This window comes from Notechis scutatus, chromosome 3, assembly GCF_049901735.1.
Source record: "Notechis scutatus isolate UNSWTSFEM ecotype Mainland chromosome 3, rNotScu1.2, whole genome shotgun sequence".
Taxonomy (NCBI): domain Eukaryota; kingdom Metazoa; phylum Chordata; class Lepidosauria; order Squamata; family Elapidae; genus Notechis; species Notechis scutatus.
This window is the reverse complement of record NC_142011.1, coordinates 48191285-48203300: the sequence shown is the minus strand read 5'-3', so window position 1 is coordinate 48203300 and position 12016 is coordinate 48191285. Positions and strand designations below refer to the sequence as shown.

General features: G+C 36.7%; 1 protein-coding gene across 8 annotated transcripts in view; it reads left to right on the top strand.

The window, feature by feature from the left end:
* The first annotated feature begins 221 nt into the window (after nt 1-221).
* PRELP (proline and arginine rich end leucine rich repeat protein) overlaps nt 222-12016 on the top strand; it is a 37231-nt gene continuing 25436 nt past the window's right edge. For 3 of the 8 annotated variants that reach the window (XM_087959750.1, XM_087959755.1, XM_087959754.1), the window contains exons 1-3: nt 222-391; nt 511-689; nt 9604-9777. The gene's annotated coding sequence lies outside the window, so the exon portion shown is untranslated. The remainder of the gene's footprint in view (nt 392-510; nt 690-9603; nt 9778-12016) is intronic. The other 5 variants (XM_026676868.2, XM_087959753.1, XM_087959752.1 and 2 more) reach the window with 2 other exon arrangements.

Here is a 12016-nt window from a genome sequence, read left to right as displayed (position 1 = left end):
TATGTACAGATGTGCATAGGCACATGTGATTTGCTTAATGCGGGTGGGGAGCCCTCTTGCCTGAGGAGAAGGAAATGTTTTTCCACATGATTCTCTCCACCGGCAAGCAGGACACGCATGTAGTTTAAACGCTGAGGAGTTTGGCTGCCAAAGAAAGACGTTATTGTTATGATTTTCTCCTCCTTCCCTCGCTCCCACCCGCCCTCTCTAAAAGAATCTCTGAGGAACAAAACCAGAGAAAACACACACAGCTTGGAAGAGGCTCACATTTGTATTAGGACTGGATCAGAGTGAGGAGAGGGAAGAAGGAGGAGGAGGAGAAAAGTGGGGGACAAAGAGTCCGGAAGTTAAAGCACACAAAAGCAGGCAGGAGGAAGACAGGTGTCAACAGGTAAGCCTGGATCAAGTGTCTTCTTTGGGAATAACCTCATCTAGCAGGGACTGTTTTTTCTTTCACCACCAGTCAAATGGGATGTTTCCCTCTCTACTTATCCTCTTGTTGTTTTGCAGGGTTTCATATCTGATTTTTTGACTCATAAAACTTCTGACCACCAGAAAGACTTGCATGTGAAGTTTGTGATTAAAAAGCTGAAACTGTTTCCATGGGATTTAAGGATTTCCCCCCTCCCCCTTGTTTTGTTTTCCTGTGCATGTCAGTCTCCTGCTTATGAACCCCACAGAAAAGCAAGGTTTGTTTTCAAAAGCTGCATCATTGATCAAACTGATTCAAAATAATAGCTTTAATAGATGGAAGAAAGAGAGCTAGACTCCAGGTCTATATGTTCTACATTCTTAAGAATGGAATGTCTAAGTGGTACTGATTAATTCTATTTGCATGAAATTTAAAGTTGTTTTTATCAAAGCTATGTATCTTGTTTGAAAGAAGAAAGAGTTTCAGAGTTCTCTTGAATAGCCAGTGATTTTGCTTCTTATGAAACAATGATATTTGGAAAAAAATATCTTGTGATGTTTGCTTTCTCTCCAAGCAAAAGAATACCCAGGCTTTTCATTTCTTAAACTAGTTTTCCTTTGTAATAAGAAACTGAAGTTCAGAAGGAAGGAACCAAACAAACATTTAAATACTCATAAACTAGGATCTTAGTTTTCAATTCCCTCCCCATTTTTTTCTAAACCTAAAGGTGAGTCTTAAAGGATTTAACTAACTGCAATGAATACTTTACCTGGAAACTCTCTTAATTTAGAATTATTTACTTCTGAGTAAGTATGTGCAGAACTGTTCTGCTGCTTAGCAATATTAATGTATTTACTTGGAAGCAAGTCCCACTGCTTGTTGTATTTGTTATCCTTAAATAAATAAAAGCAAATTGGTCCCCAATGTAAGTTTGAGCACATTAGATTTCCCTATAGCACAGTCCTAAATATGTCTAACTTGAACATGCATCCCGATCAATAAATGCAATTTTTTCCAGTGACAGATTAATCTTTATTTCTTTATTAAATTTATATGCTACTCATCTCACTGTTAACATAACTGTGCAGGTTTATTGAATGATTGATTGAATTTTAGATATACTGTATATGCTGAATTTAGGAACATGCCTTTCCAAAGCACATTACTGGTTTAGCATTTCTTTGAGCCAAATGATCTCTCATTACTTGTTCCTGTGATGACTGGAGGGTTGGGAAAGATGACATTCTGCAGAATTATTCCACAAGTCCTCAGATTTGCTCAGGAGCCTGGACATTACTTTCACTGGACCTTTATCCATTTCAGTGGAAGACAATCACATCAAAGAAAGACACATGAGATATATCTTGTAACATTTCAACTCTTAAGGGACAGCAGATCTATTCTTGATAGCTTGAGGTCAAGTGCTTTCCAAAAGAATTGTTTTCCTGCAACATATGTACTTTGTGCCTTGCTTTTCCAAGTGGAATTGAATCTAACTCATGTGATTTTGTGAGAAATTAAGAAATGTTGCTGAAGGGAAGTGTGGGCACATTTCCCTCACACAAAAAAAAAAATTGGGGGAAGGCAAGATAATAAATGAGATTGAAATGTGAGAAGGATATAAGCAATTATGAGAACTCATGCAGGCATTCACCTCCCGGGGAAATAGCTGGACTGAATTAGAGGTTCAACTTCATAAACAAAGTTGAAGTACACAAGTTAAACTGATAATGCTTTGAAATGTTCGATCATTTTTACTATATTCTCTCGTAAACCAGAAAACTAAGTAACTAAGTAACAAAGATATCACTAGTACAAAAATCAGGCATGAGAATAAGATGGATGGCGACATTATCAAAAGTGGCCATGATAGACTATTGGTTAATGGAGTAGATGCAGCTTTCTAATCCATCTCAACCTGGTCATACAAGTTGTCAAAGAAAAGGTGTCTTATTCCAAGTTACTGCAAGATAGAAAATGTGTAGAACTCCTTTACAAGGCTCTAGGCAGATCATTAAAAATCATGTGCATGAACTGCTTCAGTTTAGATAAATACAGGAGACTTATATATTCTAGGTGATATGTGCTCTTTATGATATGTCAGTCAGCTTTCTTTTAGGAGGCCGAAAGCCTTGGTCAGCACTGCCCAGTCTGAAATACATAAGTATAAACTTCAGCCTTCAGAGATACAAATGGAGATGGTTCATGGCTGTTGAAACCTGTAAACTGGACGTGTTTTAAATGGGGGAGGGCCCTTTTTTCAGGATTCTTACCCTCCCAGTTATGCATTTTATATTTGCAGCTCCAAAGAGCAGGAAATTCCTTTGGAAAATTATGTTCTCAAGGGAAATAGCTAGAAGACTGGGCAGTGCTGATTCTCCTTTATAATAGGAAACTGGATGGGGAAGAGACAGCTTACAACTCTTACAGCTTTTCATCCTGTTTTTGTGTCCTCTGGCCAAGAATTGTAAATGAACCCCATAAATGCATAATCATGCTATTGTTTTTGAAATCTGGATTTAGGCATCTGGAACCATAAAATTAGCTATTAAGGGGCAAGTATTAACAAAGAGGGGGTTCTCCCCTGGTGTATTGCAGTATTGCAGAAATTAACAGACTGGTTGGTCCCAAAAGCTTTCATCTAGGCAGGCACACCCTATCTGTGAGTAAGCCTTCACTGAAGAACAAAGGATGTTGCAGGATGTTGCAGTTAAGGCTTCTTTCTTAACCCAGCCCACACATAATTTGGACTGGTTAATAGTATAATCGTACTTGCCCAAGGCAGGCACTTTCCTGCTTGGCTTTTAAAACTTTTTGGTCTAGGGGGAGAGGTGGTCTTTTAGCATTGTCTCTTTTTCTGCATTTGAAAACAGAGCTGTATACCTGCTGCTTATTGTGAACTCCATGTGGCCCTCAGTACTCTGATATCCACCATGAGGTGGCATGAAATGGGGAGTACAACAGGGGATAATCCATAAATTCACCAGCTAAACTTTGGGGTGGATGTTTTTCTTCAAATAGAAATGGATTATTAATATTGATGTGGATTGTAAGCCTTTACTTTGGCTGTTTTGAATGTTTGGTTCCTACTTAGCCTGTTCTTTTGATGTTTTAAACTCCAAATTATTTTGTTTTAACGGCAAAAGAAAGATTATGACTCATATAAACACTGGCAAGCAGAGGAAGTATGAAAACAAATAGTCAAGGCTTAAACATTTGGCTAGAATCCAGAATATTACCAATAGAGAAAGCAAAATTACCAGTTTTTTATTACTATGAGCTCTGGCCCAATATGGAGAACTAACCAATTTGTCCAAGGTTACTGCCCATGAAATGTACTTCATCAGCGCATGGAAAACCAGGGATTGCCCTAGCCAGACAGCAATCTTATTGCTAAAGGCCAATGAGAGTCGTCTTCTCCAATCATATGTACAACTGGATCTTTGGTTGCAAATCAGGCAGTAGACAGATGCTGAAGCCAAAAGAGACAGATGCTCATATGTATAGCACATTTTTGCATGCAAAAATCCCATTTTCAATGTCTGGCATATACAGGTAGGGTTGGGAAATGCTCCAAATTCATATCCAGACTCAAGAGCTATGCCCCATCAGAGCAAACAATACTGGGTAAGGTAAGGGGAATGATGTTCAATCAGAGAATTATTTGGATTTTTGTATTCTGAGCCATGTTTCTGAGCTAGCTAGTCATTTAGAGTATAAGAGTCCATGGGGTTCATGAGGGGAAATCCTTCTAAATTTTCTTTCACACTTTTCTGAGAATGAAGTTATTGCCTTTTATATGAAACTCCTGTATTATAAGACCAACATGTTTATAGACATGGGTCTGCTATTACATGTTGTTAGTTTTAAACCTCTATTCTTAGGCAAAATTGTCAGAGTATTACCTTATTTATCTTCTTAAACCTGTGAGGTAACTTGTGTCAAAGATATAGAGAATAAGAAGGTCTTAATCCATATTCTATCCAGTGATTCAGTACTATTTAATTAAAGCATATTTTATGAATGTCTATGAAGATTCTCAGTTATCTAGGTCATGGGTATGCCAAAGGTGCTTTTTCAAAAAGCAATTGGCCTTTGTTTTTCTTTGAAGACATTTCACTTCTCATCCAAGAAGCTTCTTCAGTTCTGAACTTTGGGACATATTACATGGAATCAATTCTACAAGAAAATTGAGTTTAGAAGCAAGGCATTAGTTTACAAGAGGAACATTATATTTGGAAAACATTATAGAATTGCTCTATGAGGGAGATAGGTAGTTTCTAGATAGGATATAAAATAAATACATAAACTATTTTGAACCAGTGCTTGTGCCACCCATCCCCAATGTTCCTTCCCAGGTTATTGTTAGGAGGTTAAAATGAATGTTGCTGATGAATGCCACCTTAAATGCCAATAATAAAGAGAGGATGTACATAGGAAAAAACAGTAAATAATCTGAATCTAAAAAGCTCTCCCAACTTAATTGGCATTGCTACAGAGCAAGGCAAATGAAGATATTCTTATCTCTCCAGGATAGGCTTTGATTATGATACGGCTATCACAAGATCAAAAGAACATTGAAATAAAAAGGAATATTCTGAAACATTTGGTTGACAGTTCTCATTTCCATTAGCTTTTTAGCTGGATACTAGAAGTTAGTAAGAAAAGGGTGGTATGAACTGTATGCACTCCAGAAAAAAAATCTGCTTGGAAAGATTCTCAATTTGTACAACTTGCTTCTGCTCTGAATGGATTTGCCTACGCAAACTCAGCATAGACATTTTGCTTGGCAAATCGATGGGATTATTTTAAGGAATGTCATAAAAGTTTAATTTTCCTTGGGGAAGGTTTATTTCCTAATGTACTTGGCCAGACCCAGTGGCTTGTAGCTGATTTGTTCTATTTTATTAAAGAAAATAATTTGTGTAAATATATAATTTATATAAATGCTAGCCAGCTTAGATGAAACAGTCAAACTATAGCAGAGATATTATTTGTTAATTCTTTAAAAGACAGGAGGAATTTTTTTTTTTATGAAGCTGGCATCACTGCAAAAAGAACTCACTCTTTTCAGGACAGCCCTTATAGCAGAAGAAATTACTGGCAAGACATTTCAGGATTTTTGTGTAAGAACAAGCACCTTGAATTTGATCTGGAAACCTGTGGAAAGCCAAAGTAGCTCAGCTAGAATTTAAGGACATCCTCACATACAAAATGCTAAAATAATCTAAATGCTTTAAATTTTACACTGAATAATTCATTTACACTCACAATATGAATCCTTCATCATTTGTAGTTTTTATTAGCAATAAAGTGTCCTAGCAACTTTGGTGTTCTACTTTGATTACATAACCCTAATCTGCTTCATCTCTGTCTCATGATTTAGACAGTCTTGTGCAATGCTTTATGCCTTACAAAATGATCGTTTTTTTCCTGATAACCAATACAGAACAATGGTATGTGAAGTTTCTTTCATTCTTTCCCTTCTCAGAGAGATGTAATTATATGACCTTGATTGGTTATTGATAGATTTCTGAGTGAGAAATAGAAAACATTGGCTACTCATCAGCCAATTGGAACCCTCAAAATATTTGCCCCTCCTCACTTGTTGCAGTGAAGCTAATACATTCCCTTAGCAAGCCAGGGTAGCAAAGAGACTATAAATATTCTAGCAAAAAGCTATATTGATACATAAATGGCTGGCTATGTTAAGCATGAGGAAATGGTTTTATATACTCATTTGGTTGATGAAAAACTGGATAGCTGAAGAGTAGAATTTGCCAAATCATCATAGCTGGACTCTCCAAACATCAGGGTGTCTCAAGCAATAACAATGAAATGTGCACTTGTTATTTGTAACTAAGGCTCATACCATACAAACAGCACATACTGTGGTGACTATTGGAAATGAAAAGGAGTCATTCCCCTGTAGTGAGCTGTTTGTGTGCAATGACTTTCCATGCACATATTCATTTCCACACAGTTTGCTCTTCAGAAGTGCCAACAGGATAATTTCCTGATGGAGAAAATGGCAGCCACCCAGTGAGATGAGTGTCTGTATTCGTAGGACAGCTACCTTCTTCATTCTGTTTCCACTAATCTCCACAATTATTATTCAAGTCCTGGGAGTAACAGCCAAATGCCATTAAGCAAAGGGCTGGGAAGTAGGGTAAAGACCCTCTATATTATTCCCCTCCTTTCCTGCATGTCCATTCTTTTGAGCAAGCACCAGTCCTTCCTTGCAGTAGGCTTGGTGTTGTTGGTGGCTTCACTTAATCACCTTTCCCTGAATTACAGATTAGTTTTTGGGAAAGGACCATAACTAAATGAACAGGCAAAGACAAATCCCTGTTTAGGTCAACAAGTATTATGCGGGATTGATAAATGAGCATGCCTTCCCTATTTCTCTGATCAACACTAGTGTCACTATGCCTACAGCACCACAGGCTGATCATTGCAAAGTGCTGGAAGTCAGAACTATACATGTCTGCATCACATAAGTTAGATTGCTGCTATGGTTGAAGATGTATGTTCTGTCCTTGTTTTAATGTAAGATTAAGCTGCTGCTCCAGTAAACTTCCATAAAGGAAAATATGGATGCCTGTGTGTCATTAAGCAAACAAGAAAGTCCTTCCAAGTCTTAAAAGTAAACTTTTATAACAACAAAGTGAGGGACGCAGCTGGTGGTTGTCACTGCCTCCTCATAGATAATGGTGAAGGCAGTTGAAAAGTAAACAGCCACCACATTCTATAAAGATTTGGTGCTGTCTTACTTTGTCCCGTTATTTCATTTTAGCTTTTAACTTACCTTCTTGTTGGAATCAAATAGTGACTTCTTGGCACATCAGGACGCTAACAAGTGTCTCATTAAACAGGAAGGAATATATAATCTCTTCTTTTACTTTTTTCTGAATGTATTATCTGATGATATGAGGATTCAAAATAGATATACAAAATGACCTAATATCTATTAGCCTGTAATATAGATATCAGTAGTGTTTATTGCCCTCTTGATCAGGGAAAAATGCATTCCCTTACTTTGGAGTTATCTCTGTCTTCCTTTCCTCAGTAATGATAGATTGTGTAAACTGCTAGAGCATCTCTGTACTGAAGTGAAAAATCTGCTTGTACGTAAGTATTGGTTACTAGGAGTACCAGGTCCCCACCCGCCCAGTGTTTCACCTACTACATTGCTTACATATTATGTAAACCTAACCTGGTCTATGCTAAAAGAAGGGGGGAAAGGCTAATAAAGGAAAATTTGAAAAAAAAAACTCCCTGGAGCTTTGTCAGTTGTCACACATGCCCTATTTTTACCTGAAAATCCCTTTATCTTGGCTAATGCAGAGATTGAATGTCATCGTAGGAGTAGCTTTTCTGCAGAATGTATGTGCTTGCCAAAAATGCTCATAAAAAAAAGAAAAGAAGACGGGAGTGGGGCAGGGGAAAAAAAAAAGCAAAAGTTGATTCTTTCATTGCCCATTAACTTGTTTCCTGGATGTAAGTGACATACAACACAACCCATGTTTTTCCTTCCTTCATGTGCACATTTTTATTTATTTATTTGATTTGTCAATCGCTTACAAGATGATAAGTATAAGTATAAACGTGAGTATGAATACAGGAAATAGGTACGAATAAACGGGGACAATAGGACAGAGACAGTAGGCATGATTGTGCACTTATGCACACCCCTTACAGACCTCTTTGGAATGGGATGAGTCAATAGTGGATAGTTTAAGGTTAAAGGAGTGGGGGTTAGAGGATGTAACAACAGAGTCAGGTAGTTCATTCCAGGCATTGATCACTCTGTTGCTGAAGTCATACTTTCTGCAATCAAGTTTGGAGCGGTTTACATTGAGTTTGTATCTGTTGTGTGCTCTTGTATTGTTGTGTTTGAAGCTGAAGTAGTCATTGACTGGTAGGACATTGTAACAGATAATTTTATGTAGCAGATAATTTTAAGCATGTACTCCACTTAAGTTATTATGGTTTGTCATAGAGTCAGCCAGAAATTGAGACTTGGATTTGACATTTTTATTCACCTATTGAGTTCTTTACAAGGATCTAGGTTAGGCAGATGCTGTTGATTGATAGTCTTAAAAGTATCATTGCAGTTGGGGATGAAAAAAATCTATACTAAAGTAATTAAAAACATACAAAATCAGCCAATCAGTCATTATATTGTCTTGTTGTTGCATTTTAAAACCAAGTAAAACAATGAATGTAGAATTCATCTTACTAAAATTATTTAAGAATCACTATAAGGGGGACTAGTTGAATATAGGCTACAAATGTGACGTTGATAAATCAGACATTAAAAATCTTAAAAGTACAGATTTTAATAAAAGAAGTATCCAGCAGAGATCTGTTAGTATATGTTTAATTTGTCTGGATTACTTGTTTATATCCCATTGATTTAGACCAATTTCATCAATATGCTTTCTCCATGCTAAGTGAAAATTCCCAACAGATCTTGAAAATTTAGTTGTACGTAGCCCAAAGTCTCTTTATTAGGGAAATTGGTGGTTCCTAAATCTGACTGATTGATAAATAAATTAATAAATCAACAAAATGCCAAGCTGGGAAAAGTTGACCCACACCCCAGATGGCCACCACTTGTCTGCATATAGAAATCAACTCTCCAGGACACCATCAAGAGATTACAATTTTTCCCAAGCCGCTGCAGGACTGTGCAAGAGATTAATTTTAACAATGACATCACAGGAAGTTGTACTGGCAGATTAGTTTGACTGTTTTTCCATTTTGGCATTTTTAAAAAAAGATAGGAATGGAAATTGGCAAGTTCTGGGAAGCAGCCTTTTCCAATTTCCATGCTTAAAAACCCAAACACCATAACATCACACAATTTCAGGGCACTGTAGTGGTTTCAGACAGTCTCTTAAATGTGAAATTTCAAAAGGTTGATTCTTTCTATTTCCTTCTTATTTTTGGGGAAAAAATGACCATTTGGGAGCATAATTACAAGAAGATATGCAAGCTGAGGTTTGCCCATTACTGCAACAGGGGTTGGTATTTTCTGCACAAACTAACCCATTGGCTCCATAATCAAAATGCAATAATGATCTCACATCATAATTATGAAACAACTGTATATAACCGTGCCATTGCTTACAAATGTATCATCTTACAAAAACATACTAAAATCTAGAATGTCTTGTTTCTTATAGAACTCTGTTGCTCTGAAGGTGGAACCAAATCTAATGTTATACATTCAAAAGATGTTGATTACAATTAAGTAAATGGTTTAAAAGAAGATGCAACTCAAGAGACAGCAGTTGGCCATCTCTAACTCAAGCACTAGGAGCTAAATATAACTGTGACCTTCTCTGGATTCTACTTTAGTATGTATACATTGTATTTATGTGTAACTTGCTGACTCTTAATTTTGCCCTTTATAATTTGCAGTTCAACTCACAATATGTTATTTAAACTAGTAGACAAATGTGTATTATATTATTGAAAGCCCAACTACATAAATATAGAAGCACATGACATAATCACAGATTTCATCATCATAAACGAAACGAAACAAATTCAAAATAGATTAGCAGCTCTCCTGTAACTATGGGAAAATTCTATGGGAAAATTCTAAATGAAATAGTTACATTTTACATGCAGTTGTTTGTTTATAACATGATCAGTTACATATTGTCTCAAAGATGACATGCATTAAAACAGAACTGCATATTTTCATTTGCTTACATATATGTACATGTACATTTACAATTACAATCAGTTGTATTACAATCCAATACAGATATAGAGAGAAGATTCTGATGTGGTGATTTGTATGCTTCAAGAATGAAACATGAGTGGCAATTTCAAAGTCCTTGAATTGAAAAGTTTTCAAAATAAAGGACTGTCCTCTAGCTACCCCTCAGTTGAAAGACTCGTGTGTAACATAAACATTTGGACGTGTTATTTATTCACCCTAAGGGTGAGTTACAGTTCGAAGAATGTAAGAAGAACAAGGCTAGCTCAGTCCATGTGTCCAGATAGTCCAGCTATCAAGCGTCAGGGAAATCAGGAGATCCAGACAGTTTAATCATGTATAAAGATTTATTGCAAGCTTAATAGCAAGCAATAGCACTCAGACTTATATACCACTTTATAGTGCTTTACAGCCCCCTCTAAGCGGTTTTACAGAGTCAACATATTGCCCCCAACAATCCGGATCTTCATTTTATCCACCTCGGAAGGATGGAAGGATGAGTCAACTTTGAGCCTGGTGGGATTTGAACTGCCAAATTGCAGGCAGACGGTAGTCAGCAGAGATGGCCTGCAGTACTTCACTCTTAGCACTGCACTACCGAGGCTCTCTACAAGAATCTGAACCACTAACAGTTGAAGCAATTTGGCGGTAGATAAGGAATTGGCAATGGGCTGGACTTAGATCTATTGTGGGTGTGAAGGGATTCATGATTGCTGACATTTTTGACCCCTCCCTTGGGCTCAGCCTAGCCATCTCCTACACCAGCATTTTGGATGGGACATGGCTACCCAAGTGCATTTGGAAAGCTCAGGTGCACATGCAGAAAGAATGAAACTCTTTTTAACTGGTATGTTCTAACATCTGGTATTCAAGACATAGGATACAGCTGTCAAGCCTACTAGCTATTGATAGCCCAATCCTATCTAAATTAGTGTCCATCATCAGATCACTGCTGAGCTTGAATGTATTCTCTGGTAAAGTAATACAGTTTTGATATTTTTCATCTATGTAAAAAACTCTAAAGAAGGAAGCCAGAATGAAAAACTCTTAGATTTTTCTGGAAAAAAAATCAATACATAAAAATAGTAATGTTTTAATAGCGTTTTCATATTTTCACACATTTTTTCCTCTGCTTACCACAGCTCAAATATTTTACTAGGGCACAAGCTGGGGGCAAAGAACAGAAAGGTTTTATGGTATCATTAGTAAGTCTTCACACACAACTATTTTTGTGCTAAGATTAGTGTCTACTTCCAAGTCTTCCTATTGGAAACAGCAGGAATCAAAGTTCCAAAGTGAGACAGATGTCAGCAAACTTAGAAAAGGGAGGGACAAGGGATACAGAATCTCTTCATGGAAGAAGTCAGTCAGTTACTTAGAGTCCCAGGAATGTATTGCATCAGCTTAGTTAAAATGTCTTGAAAGGAGCCAAGCTTTCTGCTAATGTAATATATGACAGCAATCCCTGGTGCTTTATTTCTCCCTTGTGTATATCCTCATTTCTTCTTAGACAAACAATTTTGCAGTTTGTGGATATGAATTTAGACAAACAACTGGAATAGGAAATAGATTGCAACAACCAAACAGGGAGCTCCCATTCCATTGTATGAGAAAAAAGTGGACTTCTAGAAAAATATCTGCAATCATGGGGAAATCCCACTATGGCCATGGTTACTGACTACAAGTAAGGACATGGTCCCAGGATCGATATTTTTCAGATATTTTTCATATTTTCAGTCTTGTTGATTTCCTTTTATTTTTTTTTCAAATGAATTTATTAAGATTTTAAACATGAAATAACTAATATTTAGGGAAAAAAAAGAAAGATGTAAAGGAATAAAGGAAAGATAAAGTGCATAAAAAAGAAC